Genomic DNA, 23194 nt, shown 5'->3' on the forward strand with positions numbered 1-23194 from the left:
ACTCAATGTGTCTGCCCAATCGCCCCCTCTGTAACCGTACCTCTCCGGCCTATATAAAGGAGGGTATGGACCTCGTGCTCGGGATCCATCTTCCACCAATCCACTTTGTAGTTAGGAGTAACAGCCCCTGTAATTGAGCATACGAATACAAAAGCCACCGCATCACTGGAGTTGGGTTTAGCGTGCACCATGCCCCGAACCAGTATAAATCCTTGTGTCTTGTGTTCTACCATCTGATTCTGTCTACGCGATCACATTGCTAGATATTGTCGGAGCAAAATAATCCGACAGTTTGCACGGTAGGTAGGGGCCTTTCACGTTCAGATTAATATTGTGTTTCAGATGGGAGTTATCTTCAACTTCGACGACGAACCGGAAGAAGTCCAGCCAGGCATGAAGGTCACCTTTGGCAAGCTCAACTTCAACACCGACCAGTTCAGGGACCTGTGCCTTCAGGAACACAAACCAAACGAGGAGGGAGAGCAGTCCATCCATATCCATGCCTTTGCCGCCAGACTAAAGGAGGCACTGGACACAGGACCATCCGTCCTCACAAGACACCTGAAGCGCTACACCCATCTTTTCGTTGAAGATGGACGAGAAGGTGAGCTTATTGCTACTTTTCATATTAGCAAAACTATGGATCTGGCCCACGCTTCAGACCCGATACTGATACCTCATCGCTCTGCTTCCCAATCTTCGAAGAGATCGGAGCAAACGGTGACAACTCATCGTGGGGCACCCTCACAGGTTGCAGTGGAACCCACCGAACCTCCCACAGAGGAAGACCAGCCTGCAAATCTGACCGGCCAGAACAAACTCGATGACACCCCCGATCGACAAGACTGGTAGGATGACGCCGATGTGTCTGGACTTATCGATCCAGAGGCTTTTTTCACTTTCTCTATTGCTGCGACCAGCTACTTGAGAATTCAGATTCAGATCATGACGACAATGAGGTGACCTCACCCATGGCAGACTCATGACGACAATCACGCCGATGTTTTTGGTAGAATTCATCGAATGAGCAGCTGAAACTCGAACAATCCCCTTCGGTGAGAGGTTGAAACCCTCCCCTCTGTGAGCAAGGATAAAGAAGTCATGCAGCCGAATACTTGGGCGCCGACCTAGCATCGGGAGACTTTCGATTTTGATTGCCTGTTTTCGTCGAAGAGGTCAACGGCCATGAGGAAAGGGACCCTAATGAACAATAGTCGCAAACAGATCCATTCCAGGAAAACCCATGCAACCACTGGCACCTTTTGAACTAATCCAAAAGTTAGAAACTCTACAAACCAATCTCAAGGCATAACTGCATGACTGTACCAGTCAACTTGTCACACTTCTCCAATCCGACGGACTGGTCGCTCTAACCCCGTTGGCTGCTCGGGTCCAGAACCCCAAACCGAGCGGATTCTCCATCTACGATGAAGGGTTCCGCCCGCACAAAGTTCATGATGAAGAAATTTGGGAACAAGGGCAGCAATGTCATTCCCCTCAACTCCGAACCCATCGCCAACTCTCACCGCCAAAAACATCCCAGTGGTGAGGGCCTGCAAATGCCTGAAGAGACAATCGACAACCACCTGTTATGTCAACTTCATCATCACAACTTTACTTTTCCTTATTGCATTACATTACGCGAGAATACACATATACTCATTTGATGCAAGTGTACATTAATACATCTCGAGTGTCTCAGGAAGAACCTCTCTGAATCACTTGGGGGCTGGTTGTATCGAAATGACCCAGTTGCAAATGTCTATGGCTATTACGATCGAGGGTTACACTAACTCACCACCACGATCGAAGGCTGCAGAGATGGTCCTATGGACCACACACCTATTTCATTTCTCTTTTGTCAATCAAAGTCTCATAGAACTTGAAATGGTGTGAGCAACCCGACAACATCTCGTGTGGACTTGTTCGAGACATTTCATCTCCGTGAGCAATCCCCGGGCAGTTAGGGGTTAAGAGCTGAAGCCAGCATAAAAAACTAAAGACAAAGAAAGACAAAAGACCAAAAAGTGAAGGTTGTGCAAAACATAAGTCTATGGAGGATTACACCAAACAATGTTCCTCTCCAAGCAAATCAGGTGCACCACCCTAACTTCCGACGAAAGGCTTACTCTCTCAGCTAGAAATAAGCACAGGGATAAACCTCAACGTGTTAGCGACACTACTCACGGTTGAATTTGGGCCAGCCCTGACCCAATCAAAAGGTCACCACAAATCAAAGCTCTATGCTCTTGAAACTTGGGAAGGTATCCCCTTGGAACGATCGAGTAAAGCCTTGGTTCTACATGACAATACCATCAAAAATCCCACAAGATATTCGAGGGCTGCAGAATTGATGTCAGCACAGCCACGCTAACCGACCAGTATGACTCTTGAAGTATGACTATGACTAGTCTAAAGGTTTTTAAATAGAGCACTTGGGGGGCTACACATGCGAAACAATACTTGTTACAAAAGCAAAAGCACGATCTCAAACCGACGATCCACCATACTCGAATAAGGGAAACCAATCAGGACCCCGTCGGGTGACATGCTGCTTCAACACTTAGACATGTTATACTAATCCATTCGAGAGTTTGGGGAATACTACCATGCACAACCATCCCACACAGAAAACTCAACCTGCAAAAAACGCTGATAAACTGCAAGACCCGAGTTTTATTACACTTTTTTGCAAGAGGCACATAATCTACCCCTAAAGGGGAGCATACTTGATGATCCCCTCCACGTCAATGATAGTGGCAATTGCCTCAGCGTTACCGCTAAAATTGGCAATCAACCGCTCGACATCAATGTCGTCGGGAATCTCCTTCGCCGCCGGAAACCCGAGCATCACCCTGCGCAGGTCCACCTTATGATGAAGTCAAAGATGAGCCACGATAAAGGCTCCCGTGTCACCATGGCGGACGCCGTGGGCCACCACCTCATTGATCTATGTCGAGAGGCTACGAAGCCGATCAGGAACGCTTGTCCATGCCGATAGCACCATTGTGACAGCGGCAACCGCTGCATCATAGAGCGCCGAGTAACGCTCATCACTGGACTACGCCAGAGCGGCAGAGGAACATGCCTAAGCAGCCGCATCATTCCACCCACGGGCAGGCTCCGCCAACTGCCCGCCCAGATCTTCGCTGGTCAGCCACAGTCTCGCCACCTCAGCTTGTGCGGCAGACAATTGCTCCCGAACACCTGGGAAGAAGAGGGGTGAAACTAAGAACTACCCCCATCAAGACATAGGTCAAATGAAAGGGAAATGGTGTTCAACTTACTGGCAAGCTTCACCTGGGTCACCGTCACAGCGGCTTTTGCCTCGGCAGCTTCTCCATTCATGGCATTGAGTGTCGCTTCCGCGACTGAGATGTACTCCCTCAGCCGCCACTCCTCCTGAGTGACCTCGCGAAAAGCTTCACGCGTCACGTCAGCCACCTGCACCACAACAAGGACCCCTCCTCCATCACCGCCTCGCCTTGACAAAAGCTACGATGATGATGGAGCACCCCCATCAGTTGGGGGCTTTAGGGCAGGGCGCGCTGTCGAGACTGCCCTGCAATAGACGATTCGCTCAAACCTCCCCTCTTCCTGACAAGACAAAGAGACGGATCTACACTTACCCGAGTCACACTAGCTCATCGCGGAGAAGAATGGGGCCCTAGAACACGCGCTTCCCAGCAACACCCTCCTCCATCTCCACCCTCACACACTTATCACCAGCCATGGATGACGAACAAAAGCTCGGGGGAATCACGACAAACAATAGAAGGTAAGAAAATAGAAGCTATAGCACAGACTTACTAATTTTCCTCTATTTCCCCTATTTTTATAGGCAGCAGATGCGCACGGTTAAGGCTAGGCAATGTCCCACAATCTCCAAGGGGACGCCTTCTAAGAAAAATGCATGGGCGCCAAAACCGGTGCCTCTGCTTCACCAAGAAAGAAACCAATGCCTCTGCTTCCAAGAAAAATGCTCACTGGTACTCACAGTATATAGAAACTGCAGGGGGGGCTATGATGTCCCGAGGACTAAGGCTACATGCTAGCTTATCATTAAGTCCTACGAGGCTACTGTCAAATATATGGGCCAGGGGTACCTGCACCGCCCGTATATGTGACACCGCTAGGCTATTGGCCTAGTAGCTGCCAAGGAGGATGCTCGCAAGGGCTGACGCGATCGACCATTGTGGAGATCAAGGCGAACCAAGACAACATATCTAGACGATAGCTAGGATCAATCTGTTATGGATATCGTGCAACAAACTAGGAACTCAATCTGTTAGCCCGAACACCCTCTCTGTAACCCTACCTCTCTGGCCTATATAAAGGAGGGTAGGGACCAGTTGGCATTTCTTAGCGCAATCACCAAGTATGGAGATGGAATCCATTCCTGGCAATGGCACTAGAAATTCCTGTTGGTATTTCTTAGCACCATCAATAAGATTTGGATAAATCAAAGCAACGCCACCAAGGAACACCAGCATGATAGTTCTTAACTATTATAGAAAATATCCACAAGCGCACGGATCTATCGTTGTAGCATTTCACCCGGAAGTATTCAGGGTATCGTTATTTATATTTTCCCAAAGGAGTGAAAGGTGTAAAGAGTAACATGAGAATGAACAAGATTACATACTTGCATTAGTAAACCAATAGTTCATGATAGGGGTAAAAATGGTATTTCAAGGATAGTGGACACACATCTAGGCCAACCTCAAGGATAAAAGGAAAACAAAGAATAAAAGAATGTTCCTAAGTGGAGCCGGCATGGTCAAATATAGCCGTGCAAAGAAGAATTGATGATCATACAAATTACCTTATTAGAGTTAGAACTAAGTGTAAGATGGACGGGGAGATCCCCGAGCACTGGTCTGCCAGCAAGCCATGGAGACTTTATGAACTCCTACACAATACCCGAACGTGGGGGATTACAAGGGACGGATAGGGCTGTCACCACCAGCCGCCTACCCCTCAACCAGGGGGCACCGTCATATTCAAAGGTTCCCGTGCACCCGAGCACCATGCCCGTGTACAAAGAAACTACTCATATCCCCCGGTACTCCGACCCTACGGATCGACAAGCATATGACATGGGCAAACTCGAAGGAACGACAAACCACCACCTCAACCTAGCTCTACTTCTACTCATACAAGTCATATGAATGGTTAAGCATAAAGTTGAATATGTTAAGATCATAACATACAAACTATATGCTAGTTCATATGCATAGATTATAACATGAAAACTATAGTCTAGTTCATATGCACTACTATATTGAAGATATGAGAACAAGGCTATGGAAGAACTCTTCATAGTATTCATACCAAAGTTGCTCTTCATCCAAGGAGCCAAGCTTTCCAAGGTAGCTCTTGCCTAGCTCAGAAAATACTACTAAAAACTAAAGAATACAAGTAGAGAAGTGAGGTGTGTAGCTCCAAATGTTGGTGTGTCTTGAATATGAACTCCAACCCTTATGGTCTGTTTAGTGCAGGAAAATAAGGAAATCGTTGTGGACCGACGTTGCATGCCGCCACGCAACCACCAGAGCAAGCCGGGCCTAGGTGGCAGCAGCTGGGGTGCGGCCGCATCCCTAGTGCGCCTGCACCCTGGTGGGGCTGCCTCGTGACCACCTTCACATGGTCGGTTCTTAGGTGGGCCTAGGCCTTGTCCACGTCGGTGCTCGACCCAAATTTGATGATTGGATGGGCTTTTGCATGTATTTCCTTCGCACATTTCTGCATTACGCTTTCTGCTTTACACCTTTTTCTTTGTTTTCCACTTGTATTCGAATATAAGTCCTGCAAAATAGTAATCTTGCAATACAAGTGGAACTATGTCAATAGTAAACGCATATGTGTATAAGTTTGCTTAATTTCTCTTGTTTTGGACTTAAGTTGGTGGTTGGATTTCATCGTTAAGGACAGCAAACAGGACCTCGGGCTCGGGATCCATCTTCCACCAATCCACTTTGTAGCTAGGAGCAACAACCCCTATAATTGAGCATACAAATACAAGAGCCGCTACATCACTAGAGTAGGGTTTAGCGCGTACTGCGCCCCAAACAAGTATAAATCCTCGTGTCTCATGTGCGGAGTACATAGCGATTGGAGTTCACCCAGAGTGTAATTTGATTTTCTTTGTTGGGGAAGAAAGAACCATCATCACATATGACACGGACCACAGAAAAGTTTATGTCATCCCTGCCCTTGTCATTCTGTATGGTAGAAGTAGGGTCCTGATAGAGGACATGAGCAGACCATACTATCTTCATTATGTTCCCTTGCTCTTGGAGTCATTAGGAGAGTAGTACATTAAGCTGCATTTGATGTATCTGTCTGTGACGACATGTTCAAATGCACCAATATTGTTTGATTGTCTATTGACAAGTTATTTTCCTCTAGGATGCATGTTGTCATTATTGTAGCTAAACAAGTGTGCCATCTTTGTTGTGCTTGCAAATTGGAATACTTCTCTAGCGCGAAGAGTACGGTGGTGTGAAAGCTCCTATCGCCATTTCATACGGTGATTTATCGTTAGTTTTACAAAGCCTAGAGGCCCGCGTCCTCCTCGGATAGGAGGAAGAAGTTAAGAAGGACCGTGAGACAATGAAGAAGGAAGGGCACTGTAGTAGAATACTTATATTGATTTCTAATGTAATGGGTACATGGGGAATGTTGATGAGGGCTCTGCAAAATACACAAAAATGACACCTCGAAAGCACTACAATGCACCCGCCATTGTACAACTGGGCTAGGCTACTGTTACTAACTACACCTAAAATTGACTTAGTCTTGCTCGATGCCACTGCCCCCGCCATTGCCAGAGGTGGAGGATGCCTCCGACGCAGTGTCATCGGTCGACTCATCGTCATCATCATCAGACACGATCTCGACGGGCGGAAATAGAGGGATCCTATGCTTCTTGTAGCGTGGCATCGGAGAGAAGCCTGGTGGAACGGCGGGGAAGTTATCAACATTCCCGCTGTCGCTGTCACTGCCCTCCGGCTCCTCCTCGAAGGTCGTCGAAATGGCGGGTAAGTTATCAATGTTCCCACCATTGATGTCGCTACCGTCCTCCTCCTCAACGGCGATGGCTGGCACCTCCGCCACCAGCACCACCTCCTCCTCCTCCTCGCTGGCTTTGTGGTGATTCACTAAGTCACTAGACTCGTCATTGGACGTGTCGCTGGCGCTGTACCTTGCCATTGCTCATCGCGAGTGAGGAGTTGATGTGATGAATTTGTTTCCCGATTAATTAAACAATATCGTCCGGCCACACATTGCACTATAGTGCCACTTGATCATGGATGTTGGACACCATCTCAACGGTGTAGCCCACAACATCGCTATTGGGTATGGCGTGTTCTTACGTGTGAATTGCACTCTTAATTGATGACCATTGTGGTGGTTGTTTTTCCAATATTTTGAACGCATTGGGAACGCTACCTGGCCAGGTGACGTGTAATATATGCACCTAGGGAAGTCGATGTTGCCATGCGAATCATGGCAATTGCTTTGTATAAGAAGGGGGTGCGCTGTACGTGTTCCTTTCTCCACTCTAAACTTAGCAAAATTTTGTAGATGATCTTTCTCTTTCTTTCTTCCACTTCTTCCGCAAGCATGACAGGCCATAGTTACTTTTAGAACGAAAACTCATGTTTAGATGATGCTGAATTCGAAGAGAAGGAGAGCGAGATCCTACTCTACCTCTCCAATGGAGGCATCAGGATTCGTGGTCATGGTGAGGGCACCTTTCTGTGTCCTTTTGTTGAGGCAAGAAAGTGCCATCATGGAGTCTTCACGAGTTGCTGCAGCACGTGAATGCAAAGTCTCACAGAGGCGAGGGGATCTCTTGGCCAGAGCATAGTGCTTTGGCCAAGTATATCCTGAGCAACGACGCCATGGCCCACAACCGCGAGCCTAGTGGAGTTGTGGATTGCGGTGGCAATGAGGTGGTGAAGGCTCACAAGGACTAGCACTAGGCAGCCAATAGGCCTGACAAGGTAGCGCGCAAGGAGAAGGTAGTGAAGAAATAACTCTATGTGATGATGTTTTGTTGTGATCAACCTCCTTTGAATTTTTTAATCTACATAGTTCCTATCACCAATTGAAACTAACTATTTTTTTAATTAACACAGCAGAGTGAGCACCTCCTCATAAAGGGCCCCTACTACAAGCCTGGCAGAAGGCCCGATGGAGGGTCTTCTACATCCCGGTGAAGCTAGTCTTGTAGGATTTTATTTTATGTACTGAATTTTTAGAGTATAATATGTATGTTTTATTTACATGATGAAATATGAAATGCTCTTAACTTATGTATTTTTTGGAATCTTCCTTATCTTTGCTGCGATGTTTATTTTGTGTCATGGGAAAGCGGTCTTTTACTATCGGTAGTGTGATGGTAGCCCCTGAGCACCTTACAATTCACGACCGTACGACATGTCCATCATTAGGTGCTAACATCTTCGTCACACCCAATCACCATCACCACCGCCGGCAGCCTTCGCGCGCTTCCAGATGGTCAGCATGGTACAGCTATCATCAATTTTCAAGCCCCCCAAGTCTCTCGCGCGTATTTACAAAGTTTCACTCAAATTTCCATTCCTGCTGCTCCTACCTTAGCCTACAAAGACTGCTTCCCCACCCTATCTATCTCCTCCACAGTGTTGTTATTCCCCATCACCGCTCCTGCTCCACAGTACAAAACGGCGCGACTGCACAGATCCACCGACAATCTAGTGCTCCATGCCATTACGCCTCACCGACATGCCCGTACAGATCTACTGGTGACCAAGGTGGTATTCGCCACCGTGCCCACTAGAGCTCACTGCCGGAAGATCCAAACGCAAGGGTAATGCTTTCGCACTTTCCTTATCCATGTTTCATTGATTTTTATTCCCTGTTCACACATGTAAGTAGGAAGCAAGCTTGTATCTGATAAGTGTGTCTACCACTCCAGCAGATCCTTGTCAAGATGGAGGAGGTCCCCAATAAGAGAAATGGAGTGGGCATCCTCACAGACAATGTCTTGGTACTCATCCTCCACAGCCTCACCGCCCGCTCCTTGTGCAGCTGCAAGTGTGTCTGCCGCTCCTGGAACCACCTCATCTCGTATGCCAAGTACTGTAAGGAGTTGGCCCAGATTGTTGCCGGATTCTTCTATCGCACCTGGAAAGGCAAATGCCACTTCACCAGCGTCACTGTTGAACACCCCTCCTTGTCCTTCTTGCCCTACCCCATTCAGGATGTCGTCATCTCAAATTGCTACAGCGGCCTCATCCTCTGCTGGTGTTTTGGGTGTCGCTATGTTGTCTGCAATCCGACGATTTACAAATGGTTGCTACTACCGGATAACCTCCGTTCTTGTGGCGAGCCTTGCTTGTGGTTTGATCCGACAGTCTCCTCGCACTTCCATGTATTTGAATATGGGAAGATGAGGAAGAGTGACTCCGTAGGTGTGAGCATCTACTCATCTAAGAGTGCAACTTGGATCTTTAAAGAATCTGAATGGGGTGACAGTAATATAGTATCCACATATGAGAAAAGTATGTTTCTTAATGGTTTTATGCACTAGCTGGAGTTCTCCTAGATCGTTGTTGTTGATATGGATGGAAAGACATGGACAAAAATACAGAAGCCATGTGGTGATGCAATCTCCATCCATGAAGGCCAGGGTCAGTTGTGTTTATGTACTGCTGATATTTATAGTATGACCATGCTGGATCCTTGAAGACTATGGTAGTAATAAATGGACATTGAAGCATACGTTGACCATGCTGGAGATATTTGGACAGAACAATATTGAATTTGGTTATGATGTTTGTGATGCGGAGTGTAGAGTGATTGCAGTTGACCTAGAATGCAATTTGATTTTCCTTATTGGGGAGGACAGAACACTGCTTGCATATGACATGAACCATAGAAAAGTTCATGTCTTCCCTATATGGCTCATCCACTGTCCTAGACCTACCTAGAGTATATGTATCCACGGACCTCATTATCTTCCTTATGTTCTCTTGTTCAAGGAGTCATTAGCAGAGGAGTAAAGGTGCATTTGCTGTATTTTGTTTGTTCAGGTATGGAGTTGTTTTGATTCAAAATATAGGCCAATTTGGGCTTGGTAATTAAAGCAATGGTATGTTGAATATTTTTAATTATGTGTGCAGGTGGTTGAGTCTAAGTGCTTTTGAACGATTTTCTTGCAATGGCTAAAGGAGGAAGAAGAGGGGTACCATGGTGCACTGGCTACCAATCTGAAGGAATCTCTACCTTGGAAGCAGAGTGCCACATAGGAGCAGAGCACATCTACCTCGTTTTCATTATGTACGTAACTCTGTAGGGAGCAGTACCTCTATTCTGCAATCTATGTACCGCTGGTGTTAGTACATCAATTCACACAGTTGTTATGTTAGTGTGGATTGTTATTGTAAAAAGTACTCTTGTTTGTGGACATGATGTATGGATGTATTTATTATATCTGTATTGTGTTTGTTCAGTAAGATATTAAGGCCCAGCTAAATTAGTAAATACGTTATTTTGTCACTGTCGGATATAAGCGTCGTTGGTTGTTTTGTCATCACCACCGCCGCATACCCTTTGGTTAAAAGTTAATCACCACCGAATCATACTACAAGGCGACGGTCACCATGACCATTGAATAGACGGTTCATACGGCCAAGCAACGGTGATGTTCACCTCGACACAGACGTGTCGGATGTCAAAGCGACGTGGATGTGCACTACACACGGTCGGATTGTTGTGCAATGCGACGGTGATCATTACCATTACACAGGCGGTTCGGACGCCTAACCAGCCGAATCAGACGTGAAGGCGGCGGTGACAATCACGATTATAGTCGGATCATTGACCAATGTGGCGGTGTTGAGGAGCCATACAGTTGGTTCTGAGCCGACCGTGATGACTCCGACTATCACTATCGAGTGTTTACTGTCTAGGCCGAAATATGGCTGCGATAGGGGGTTACGACGTGGTTACGAAAGGTCTGAATGTAGTAGTAAATATACGAAGATCAAACTGTTCCATAATCATGAATGGCATGAAGCAAACCTAAGGCTTAGAAAACATGAAAAAAAAATTATTCTCAAAGCCAAATGGTTGCCGATTCCAACTTCTGAATCTAAAGCATACACCGATACACAAGCACCCTTTGATTCTCAGCACATTGCGCATTGGACACAAATGTTAAGGAACATTTGAAAGATGCTAGCCCAACACAACAATTGAAGGCCCAAGCACATCTAATAGGCTATATACAAATCAATCCAATTTGGGGAGCCGCTAGGGCCGGCCCAGGGATGGTGCAGCGGGTGCGACGGCCTAGGGCCCGGAGCCAAGTACGCAAAACTGCCCATAGACGATTAGGCCAGCACCCTAGTGAGGTCAAGCTGGAAGGCGAGCCGTCAGTTGGAGTCTCAGAGAACTTCTGTGTTGGATCAATGTGCAATTAGTTATTGCGTTGTCCGTCGGTTTAGTTTCCTCAGGTGTCGCCTCACACTTCATCAATTACTCGATGTCAAGGCCCAAGTTACGCCTCCTACTCGCTGATCGCGGCGACGCTGTCGCCGTGTAGCAAACTCACCATCCATCTCACTGTTTGCTTGCCTATGGCCTGCTCGATTGCCTTTCCAGCTTAGGTTGCCGATTAGCTGGCTATTGCCTATAGCCCTAGTAGCTAAAGTCTGCACCTGCAGAGCGTGAATACCAATAAGGCATGGAAATGATTGAACGGCTATTGACATTCGAGATTAGATCAAATTCGAAGCGTGAGGAGTCCAGGTATTTTTTCTAATTTCGTTTTTTCGAATTAATCTCATGATTATTACTGAATAGTGATTATACAATGGTCATTGGATTTAGTAGTAGTAGTACCTAATAAACTTCTCTCCGTGGCTAGGAAAAGAAAACAATGGATCATTTGTGCGAAGAAGTGTCTTTCCATGAAAGTAATGGTGTTGATACAGTGCTAATTTTCGTTTATGGTAATGTTATTACACTACAAGAAAACCAAATATCAACGACCAGATCCTAACAACCACGTACAATATGTGTTCGTCGGATGCCATTAGCTGGCTTTCCATGGCCTTTAGATGCTGCCCGACGACCACAATCCGGTTGGTCGTTGTCCAGACTTATAATGTGGTCGCTATCTCTATTTTGCCGCTACTGTTTCACGGAGTCGAGTTCCTGTGCGCATTTTTATTACTGTCCCGCGCTGCCGCGATTTTTTATTAGTTCACGTAGTCGAGTTCCTGCAGGAGGAGATGAAATTAAAATATAAAAAACGTAGAAAACAGGCGTGAACCTGGTACCGAACAAGTTACCTGCTGGATACTGTTCGGCGACTCAACTACTAGGCAACAGCTCACGTTCGACTGAAAGCAAGGAAATAAACTCTAAATTATTTTAACCAAGTTTAGAACAATATTAAGTTGAATAAAAGCTTGATCTAGTGGTTCCATAAGAATGGAGTATATCTAAATCAGCTACTCCATTCGATTTCAAATATTTATCTATCCATCCAAAAAAAAGTGGCCTTCTAAAAAATGACCCCTCTATGTTAAAGGCAAATTTTGCTCAGGAACACTATTCATACGTGGTATTTGTTGAACACACCATCAACTCGTAAATTTGCCTAACCATGTGAATCAGTGTTTCTTTGCCAACGGACATCTCATCCATTAAAATATTTTACTTTTGCGTTCTGGGAGAGAGAAAGGCGGGTGAATAGACCATATTGCCTCTTATCCGTGCACTTGTCGTCCTCCTCTCGGCACTGCAGGTAGCACCACTTAAAAGCAACGTGGCACGGCAGGTGGCTTGAGGGTGTTGTGCTTCTCTCCGCCTTGCACGTACATACAAAAGTTAACAAAAGGAATCAACCAAAGCAAGCCATCGATTTGGATCAGTCGATTCTGCTGCGTGTGACGTGAATCGGCACACCTCACATGTTAGGATGTTGTGGAGCGCCAATGCTACACGCATCCTTCACGTCTTCTTCCCCACCTCATGGCTGTGACTCCTGACATCCCCCCACCCCCACCGGACTCCCACTCCTTGTTGCTGCTCCTCAACTGGCGCCACTGCCCGCACCACTACCCTGGTGTCCGCCTTCTCAATCATCGCTCCTTCGTCTTTGTCCTCCACGCTAAATTTTTGCCTCTTCGACCTTCGCGACCGCGAGTCCGAGCTCCTTGCACTTGCGCTCGTGCACCTCCATGCTATCTGCATGCTTGACATCTCCTTCCTCCAAGGCAAGGACAGCTAATGCGGCAGCAGGCGGCATGTTCGGTATCCCAAGCACACACTCGTCAGACAAATCGCTAGGGAGTGGGCGGCATCGTTAGAGAGTGGGCGGGGCTATGAGGGTGCTGCGTGGCCGTCCTAGCCGCATGTGAGTATTAGTTAATGCACAATGTTGTAGATTAGATGGTGTCCTAAGGGACTTTTTTCGACCTTGGGTTCCTAGTTAACAAATGCATTGTCAATGTCTTCAGATATTAATCAAAAATCTCATTTATATTATAATATATATTGTCTTCTCATTGTTTCTTGTTGCAAAATGACAAGCCGTGCACAATGTCAAATCCCAAGATGACTAAATTCATGCTTACATTATTTTTCATATACTATGTTTTATGTATTTTAATATATGAAGTGACATTTGAACAAAAGAAACTCTATATGCATATATTTTGTTATATTATGAAAACTTCCCCCTCGTATATTTTAGTCTCCCTCCTTAAAAAAATAGTATGTACTTCTATTTTGGCGCTAAAAAACGTGGGATGCTGATCCATTCTGTTTTGGCGCTAAAAAACGCGGGATGCTGATCCATTTTGTTTTAGCACAAAAAAAAAGCGGAATGCATCTCTTCAATTTTGGCGCAAACTTCATTTTTGTGCAGGTACATAAATGAGAAATCTCATATCTATCTAACCTCTTCCCACCGTTGAGCTCTCCATATCCAGGCGATGCGCAAGGACGGTTTCTATAGCGGCGAGGATCATAGAGCCGCCGCCTCTGTGGCCCCTCCTTCGGCGGCCGTCCTTGCCGTCCATCCCTGCGCCTCCTGCTGGAGCAGTCCCTGTATTGCTTCCCAGTGCGGATCCTAGAGCCGCCGCCTCACCGGGCCCTCCTGCGGCAGCCGTCCTCACCGCCCTTCCGTCCCTGTGCCTCCTGCCGCAGCAGTCCCTGTACCGCTTCCCTGCACCAGCGGCCCTTCTCTACTCGTACTGCAGTGGCCTCCCCATCGTTGTCCACCGGAGCCTCCTGTGGGTCAGTTAGCTTCAGTTTCCATCTCCCTAATCCTGTTTCTCTGCATTGATATGATACAAAACCATGCACCTTAGGATCTGATGCCCCTTTGTTCACCTGAAATTAGCTATACCGATCTGATATTGTGCAATCAGCAGAACGTGTAGCAGTTGTAGATACAAATTAATTTCATAATTTTGCAATGTAGATGATAGATATCTCTGTTATATTATGCTGATAACCATCTTGTTACAGAGATCCAAACTTACACGTTTTGCTTGACTATAGTTCTTTTCTTTTAAGCTGCAGTTGTGTAGAAGAAGGTTGTTCTGGACATTGCATCCTGTGGTCCTCAACAAGGCAGTATGTATCCTCTCTTCATTACCTAATTCATTGTTCTGCAATTTTTTTTGCCTTTTATTAAGCTTTGACAATGATGTAGGCTTTGATCTAGACAAAGATGATAGATGGCTCTGTTTTGACTCCATATCTATTCACATTTGCATTTGTTTACTTACTTTTGCTGTATCAATCTAAGATCATCTAAACAAGTGTACATTTTGATTCAAGGATTCTAACTAAGGCATTTGTGTTAAAAATTCATGGATGCAGGGATTGTAATTGAGGGCACATTTTGATTACTCATAGTTCTTTGTTTTTTCCTAGAGTTGCGAAGGGTGTAGGGTGTTCTGGACAACACTGCATCCTCTGATCGTAAAAAGGCAGTATGTATTTGCTTTGCTCTTTATTATCAAAACCTCTTTACTGTGAAAATTTGAAAGAATGTGGAATCTGAAACTGCTGCCTGGTGGCTGATTTCCATTCACTAAGGCTGGTAGATACCCTTGTTTTGACTCCATATTTATTCTCACAGGTAGTCTTATAGTTATTCATGTATACACTATATGGCACCAAGTAAAGCATGGATGGACCTAGCTGATGATCATATAAGTGATGAATGTTTAGATGGAAACATCTCAAAAAAAGATATTTATTTGGCTGGTGTTAAAAAGTTCTTGGACTATACCTTCAGTAGGACTGGTGGGGATGTTGAAATTAAATGTCCATGTGTCAGATGCTGCAATACATACTCTAGGTCTCGTGAAGTAGTGTATTCTCATCTTAAAATCTTTGGAATCATAGGAAACTATAGATTTTGGTATCATCATGGAGAAGTTTTGGGTGACGCTGAGTCAGATTCAGAAGTCGAAGAGCATCCTGATTCCCATGGAGCAACTGAAGAAGGTTATAATGGCATGGAGGAGCTGCTAATGGATTTATTTCCCCAGCAAATTAACCTGCCAATCAATGAAGCTACAGCACATACATCTCCAAACGAAGCAATGAAGAACAGCCAAATGATGAAGCTCGAAAGTTCTATAAACACCTTGATGACTTGAACCAGCCTCTCCATGAAGGGTCTCGTACTTCCAAACTATCTGGTATAGTTAAATTGCTTAATACAAAGAATTTGGGGAAGTGGAGTAACAAGTCCTATACCATGTTAGTGGAATTAATCTGTAAGGAATTCCTACCAGAAAACTCTACCTTGCCAAATTCTTATTACAAAGCAAAAAAAAATCATGATGGACCTAGGACTAAGTTACCAGAAAATCGACGCTTGCAAAAATGATTGCATGCTGTACTTGGGAGATGATATAGGTGCTCAGTTCTGCAAAGTATGTGAAAGATCAAGATGGAAGAAAAGTAAGCACTCTGGTGAAGACATAGTGTCAACCAAAGGGAAGAAGATTGCAGAAAATACTATGCGATATTTTCCCATTACGCCAAGACTTCAGTGACTATATATGTGTAGGAAAATTGCATTTTTCTGTAGATGGCATATAGAGGGCAGGGTAGATGATGGTGTGATGCATCATCCTGCTGATTCTAAAGCATGGAAACATTTTGATGAGACTCATCCCGATTTTAAATCTGAACCTCGCAATTTAAGGCTATGCCTTGCCGGTGATGGTTTCCAACCATTTTCTACCACTAAAACCTCATATAGCATTTGGCCTATATTCCTTGTTCCTCTCAATTTGCCACCTTGGCTGTGCACAAAGCAGCAAATTGTATTGCTTTCTGTGTTGATTTCTGGGCCATATGGTCCTGGGGATGCAATTGATATTTACCTGCAACCATTGATTGACGAACTGATTGCGCTATGGGAGGACGGTGTTGACACCTATGATGCATCTACAAAGACTAATTTCAACCTTCAAGCAGCCCTTTTTTGGATGGTTCATGACTTCCCAGCATATGGAAATCTATCTGGACATAGCACTAAGGGGTGGCTGGTTTGTCAGAATAAAACTTGTTCATTGTGGTTATCAAAGGGTAAAAATTTTTGCTACATGGGCCATCAATGATTTCTTCCTAAAGATCATAAATGGAGAAAAGATATAGCATCTTTTGATGGTAACAAAGAGTTTCGTGACCCACCAGAGCCATTAACCGGAGCATGTCACATTTGCATTAGTTTTGGAACTTTTGCTAGTCGAGTTAGACAACAACTATTATAATATTCAGTGATTTATTTTTTTCCCATAACCTTTCTTCAATTTTCACTGCAATTATAGGGTTCAGTGCTTACCACATTGATGTTACTCTTGTACTATCACACCAATTATATATTAATTGATATGGTTGCTATTTGTGCAGGTCCTCTCAATGCAAGGGGCAGGTATGAAAATCTCACAGTAGCAGCATTGAAAAGATCACAATTCATAAGTCCTGGATTGCTTCGTCAACAGCAAGTGAGGTGAACCTACCCAAACATTAGTAGCGACACAACAATCCACAACAGTCTAAATGAAGACACCAATAATGTTCATACATCAGTCAGGAAAATTACTCAAGTACCAGAAGCAGGTTAAGGATGTTATATCTAAGTTATCTCTATTTAACTGAAAGTTCATGACAATGTATGTCTAAGAAATAGTTTACATAACCTGTTGTTCCACTTAACATTGCATTCCTGTAGATGACTCAGAACATGGAGGTGCATGAGATACTTTGTCTGATAGGATAGTAAAAGCAAAGAAATCCAAATATGCAAGTCAGCCATGTTCATCAAATGCTAACGAAAATTCAGATGATGATGAAGCAACAGATGAATGGCATCAATGGAACAGGAAAACAAAGAAGTTCAAATGTTAGACTCTGGCATCTTAAATGAGTAGAAAATCTATATCATACTGTTTTTCATTATTTAAAGTTAGCACTTATGTGTTGCAGCCACCTTCAGTAGAGATGACTGTAGGGATATTATCAAGATAGGATGCTTGCTGGAAGGAGCAGAGATGACAACAGGCCTATTGATCAGGGCACGTGCTGCAAGGAGTAGCGATGATCACAGGGCCATTGGTCAAGAAAACATGCATGGAGACAGATTCCATAGAGTTCTACATGTTCAATGCAGGATGGTATGGAAAAAAACACTTATGTTAAACACTTTGTAGATGAACATTTGTTTTTTGACAGTGCATGTTGTGACAAAAATTACCAATCATAGATGAAGAAAAATCATAATGAGGTGCTAATAACATATTCAGGAATATGAGTTTAGTGCATATGTTACAATACTCATTTACTGATAGATACTCCATTTGGACCATTTACTTTTAGATGAATTATCAAATAATGACAACATGGAAACTGAGGAGGTACAAGAGCAGCAGCAACCTACAGATACATCAAATGGTCTGGACACTAAACCAAGTAAAAAAATACTCTTCTTTACCAAAATGAATTTGACTCTTCTTCTGTATATGTTTTAGGTGGCAAAACAATACAGAAACGGCAAGGCCGTGGAAGAAATAAATGTAAGAAGGTTGCAAAACTAAAGGCAGGCAAGAAAATTAAAGTAATGTTCTACAACAATCGGGCTTTATCTAAAACATTCCCAAGACAGTTGGGTAGAATAGTCCATGATTCTAACATTACTCCAATCAGAGTGAAGAAATGGACTGATATAAGTCCAGCAGCTCAAAAACACATTTTTAATGCAATTAAGGTACACGCTTCCTTACATATATAAGTCCTGCATACTTAGTTTTTTCTTTCAAGAATCTTGTACTCATATTGAAACATTGGTTGAATATCTATGCAGGACAAGTTTGAAAATGCAAATCCGGACATTGAAATTGATGTATACAAAGCTGAGATCATGGAGCACGCTAGTGATCTATGGAATAATTGGCATGGAGACTTGAATCGGCAATTTGTTAAGCCAGCAACGAATATGCAGCAAGCTATTAAGAATTGCCCTAAAGGGATTAAAAAACTTGATTGGGAGTGGCTTGTCAAGGAACATTTCTACAGCAAGGATTTCATAGTAAGTTTTAATCTTCTCACTTACATAGTGACAACATTGTTGCACATTCTATCCCTGGTAACCATGGTTAGTAAAATTATTTCATGGAACTGTAGGATAAGAGCAAGAGAATCTCCAAAAATAGACCCAAGTTGAAAATTCTTCATCACAGTGGTAGCAAACCATATAGACAGATCATATGGGACAATGTATGTATAGTATTCTGCGCTCACTTTTTTCAATTATTACCTCTCGTTACTTGTGTTCTGATGTTCTACCTGTAATAGGGTGCCAAGGGAAATAATCCTCCAACTTTGGATAAATTATTTTCTCTCACTCATATGAAGGATGACACTTTTGTGGATTCTGAAACCTCTACCAATCACGTAAGTTTATAGTTGCCTTTGAATTCATTTTGCTGGACATTATTGTAGATTAATGGCAATTGTTTTTGGAGATATCCCTGTTACACAAGAATAAATACACATGTGCTGGTAGAAGCACCTAATTTTAATTGATTTGTGTAGCACCCAGTTTTAAGGACAAAACCAGATACACACCATATGTGAGCCCAGGAAGTTAAATCTCACATATAGCTAAAGATAAGGGTAATATCAATAGACAATGCTTAAATACATAACGTATTAGTATAAAGAATATAACCTCAAAGTATAGACAGCGGAAAGACAACTCCAATCTTCATGCGAAGGCTCCAAATCCATAGGGACAACTGACTGGTTGATCACAAGCCTAATTCCTCCAAACTCTAGCAATCTGGTACCCATCCGGGATTTTTATCCAAATAATTGAAAAATAAAGCAAGCGTAAGTACATGTCGTACTCAACAACTATAACATGGGGTTCATGCGGCTCAAAAGGCTGACACTGGTTTAACTGCGATTAACTTTTAATGGTCACCATTTTAGCAATTGAGTAGCAACAAATTTATCCACAAGGCCGTGTAAACATATGATCAAGTAAACATGAATAATGAATAGCATAAACAGTAATCATTAGTGGGCATCTTCATCATCAGTATCATTAGTGTTCATCATCTATTCTTTAAGGGTTCCAAGACTGCTCGTGACCGTGAGCACGGCTGATTTACCAGTTTTACACTCTGCAGAGGTTGTACACTTTCATTGTGAGTCATGATTTACCCTTTCGCCCGAGGTAGCTAATCTCTTGACCCACTTCCAAGGAAGGTCGGCAGGGTTCACTATGAAGCCTTTCAAAGGTTCGTCTAACAAGTTAGGGCCATTAGATTCACTCGACAAACAGATGTAGGAACCCTCCTTCCCGATAGCACAATGACACGCATCCTATACACAAGGGGACAGAGGCTGTCCTATACCTAATTCATCAAGCCATTCTTACGCTAATAAAGGTAACCTCTAACAAGCTAGAAAAGGTCCTCAAACTGAGCTAAAGCCAGAGCCATATAGCCCTCACAGTTGTATTGTAAGTCCCGGATGATCACTTACAGATAAGTCCTTAGGGAGAGGAATCTAGAGCACCATAAAATAGCCCAATGCTCTAGGCCCCTGATTCCATGTTGCTAAAAAGCATCTTTTAATGTTTATTGCATATACCATTAGTCAAGTTACAAGATCATGGTCTTTAATTGAGCACTAGCATCATACTACCCAATGCAATACCCCATAGGTAACAAGGCACAAGGTAACAAAGCACTAGGAAATCCTTAGTGGCAGTCAAGGTAGACACATGCAGTATGAATTAAATGATTAAAGGTGTATAGGACAACAAGGAAGATCCCATGCTATACTTGCCTTAATACACCGATACTTTGGTACGCTTTAGTCTTCAACGTCCTTCTTATTCTTCTTCTTCTTGATCAACACGTACATCTCACCGACTGGACATGATCATAAAGCACCACACAAGCATCCATACAATCATACATGAAGTAAACAATAGATCTAAATTAGAATAGTACACCAAATATAGAAAAATAAGTAAAAGAGTTTGAAGCATGATTCTACGCATCGCTACGAACACATAGTCGTGAGAGGCACGCTAATCGGAGCTACGGTTTGAAAGAAACGGCTTCCAAAAGATCTACTCAAAAGAGAAAATATAAAACTATAAGCTTTATGTGTTTTAACTATATAAAAGCTTATATAAATTGAATTAAGTCAAATTTAGATTTGAATTTTAAAACAAAAGTAAAACAAATCATATTTTATTTATAAAATCTAGTTGCCTAATTATTATTGAAATTAGAGTTTAAACCATGAAATTCCAAAAATAGTGACATGATAAACATTGTTACTAACGCATAGATCTCGTTGTAATGAAGCTAGCGCAACTTGAACGGGTCAATTCGGAGCTAAAACGTAAAAGATATGAATTAAACAAGATTTCCTTTAATAAAATAATAGATTAGATCTAACCTCGAGTTTTAAAAGCCAAAAATATATCTACAGTAGTATGAACATGTAGATTATGAAATTACGAACCTAATGCAAGTTGAACGGGTCAAATCGGAGTTAAAACGGAGAACTTATGGCCTAAAGAAAATAGTAGCAAAACTGTAATTTACTGAAAACGTATTTTTGAAGTCAACCGAGTAAAATACGCTTTTAAAAGAAGAAAGCATAAACTGTGAAACACGCAATGGACCACGGGTTCTATTTTAAAGTAACTGAGGGGCCCTTTAGCAAGATGGCCACGCGAAGAGGTATCTTCTACTTTTAGCGTTAGATCAGAATCAAACGGCCAGGGTGGCACGAGAGGGGAAAAGTGGCCGGAACAGGGCCGGCGGTGATCCTGGCGGCGGCGGCGGCGCCATGGCCGGCGATGGAGCTCGGCGGCGAAACTCGAAAATTTAGGGGCACAGTTTTCGACGGAGAAGACACGGGAGGAGAGAGGAGGTTGAGGCGAGCTCACCTAGGCGGATTTCGACGGCGCAGAGCAAGTGGAGGTGTCCCGGCGGCGTCGTGCTTCACACGGCGGATCCGAGGCTGTGGAGCTAGAGCACAGGGCGGCGCTAGAGCTCGGTTCTAGAGTTTGGCGAGGGCGTCACGAGCTTAGGCTTGGTATTATGGGTTGGCGCGGCATGGGTGTCACGCCATTGGGCAGGACGTGGACGAGGCGGACACGGACGGCGGCGCGGAGTTCGGCGGGGCTACGTGAGGGAGAAGGTAGTGCTGACAGGGCAGCCCCACCTATTAGCGGAAGAAAGGAGAAGAGGGTGCGGGCGACTGGCTAGGCCTTCGGCGTAGCTGGGCCGCGCTGAAGCAAAGGAACGTGGGCGCAAGTGGGCCGGTGCAGGGAAAACAGGCCAGTAGAGAGAGCAGAACAGGCCACAGCGCTGGGGAGCGACGGGCGACGCTGGGCTTGTGCGCTGGCGTGGGCCGAAGCAATGACGCGGCGCTGGGCTGCGGGAGTGAGGGGAAAGAGTGAACTGGGCCTACACGGGAGGAAGAGAAAAAGATGGCCTTTTGGCCAGAGAGGGGGAGGAGAGTTTTCTTTTCTTTTTCTATTTTTTCAACCCATTTTCCAAATCCTTTTTCTTTTCTTAATTCAAAACAAATTCAAATTTGAACCGATTCAAGTATAAATATGATTTAAAATACACTTTTCAATTCAATTCAAAATGAACAATTTTGGTAGGATTTTACATTTTACAACTTTTTAAATTCTTTTATTTCCTAATTTTTTTCTTTTACTTCAAAGCCAACTTCAAAAGCATTTTGGAATGTTTTCAATTTGAATCAAATCCACACCATTCAAAGAAACAAATGCACTGGCATGTATGCACGAACATTTTGCTACCTTATGATGAATTTTAATTTAATGAAAATTTTTATTTTCCTATATTTCATGAGCACAAAATTCAGAAATAAATCATTTTAACCTATTTTCAAAAGAGGCAAATTTTAGGGTGTTACACTTTGTTCATAGGCAGAGATTGAGGTGGAAAGGCTACTGAATGCTTCCCTTTCTAATGTGTAACTTATGGACAAATGCTTCGAATCAAATAGGAGTGACCATGTTATTGGTTATGGTGGTGGAGTAAAAGCAAGAGACTTACGGAGTCCGATTGTTACCAAAGCTGAACTGATAGAAAATCTTACATAGTCTGGATAGGAAAAGAAAGAACTTCAAGAAGATAATTGAGCGCTTCATGAGGAAAATCAAATGATTACCAGTTGTGTTAGCCGAATGGAAGAAGGATGGGCAGAATTAAAGCGTACTATGAGTGCTAGTTTAGCTCATGAATAAAGAGTGATCATCTTAAAGCATCTACACCCAGAAAGATTAATTATTTATACCTGATATCTTTAGTTGATTTTATTTGTTTGTTGCTGATATGAAATTTGCATATTGCAGGGAGCAAGATGAAGAGCAACACATTACCAGCATGACCTCACAATTGTTCATGAGAAGGCATTTGATGTTATTTGTAGGATTGGTCTCATGTCAGCCACTATTAGTTTCATGTTTTGTATTGTGTTTTCCACCTTGGTCACATAAACCATCCAGGACCATTGTGAAGTTGAATTTGTGGAATGTTGAAAATTAATTTATTTATAAATAGCCTATTGTGAAAGCATGTCGCTGTTATGT

The 23194-nt window shown here is 43.6% G+C and overlaps 1 pseudogene; it reads left to right on the plus strand.

The window, feature by feature from the left end:
* Positions 1-18454: 18454 nt before the first annotated feature.
* LOC136489286 (uncharacterized) lies at positions 18455-22992 on the plus strand (annotated as a pseudogene).
* The last annotated feature ends 202 nt before the right edge of the window (positions 22993-23194 follow it).

The sequence above is a fragment of the Miscanthus floridulus genome, chromosome 10, assembly GCF_019320115.1.
Source record: "Miscanthus floridulus cultivar M001 chromosome 10, ASM1932011v1, whole genome shotgun sequence".
Classification (NCBI taxonomy): Eukaryota; Viridiplantae; Streptophyta; class Magnoliopsida; order Poales; family Poaceae; genus Miscanthus; species Miscanthus floridulus.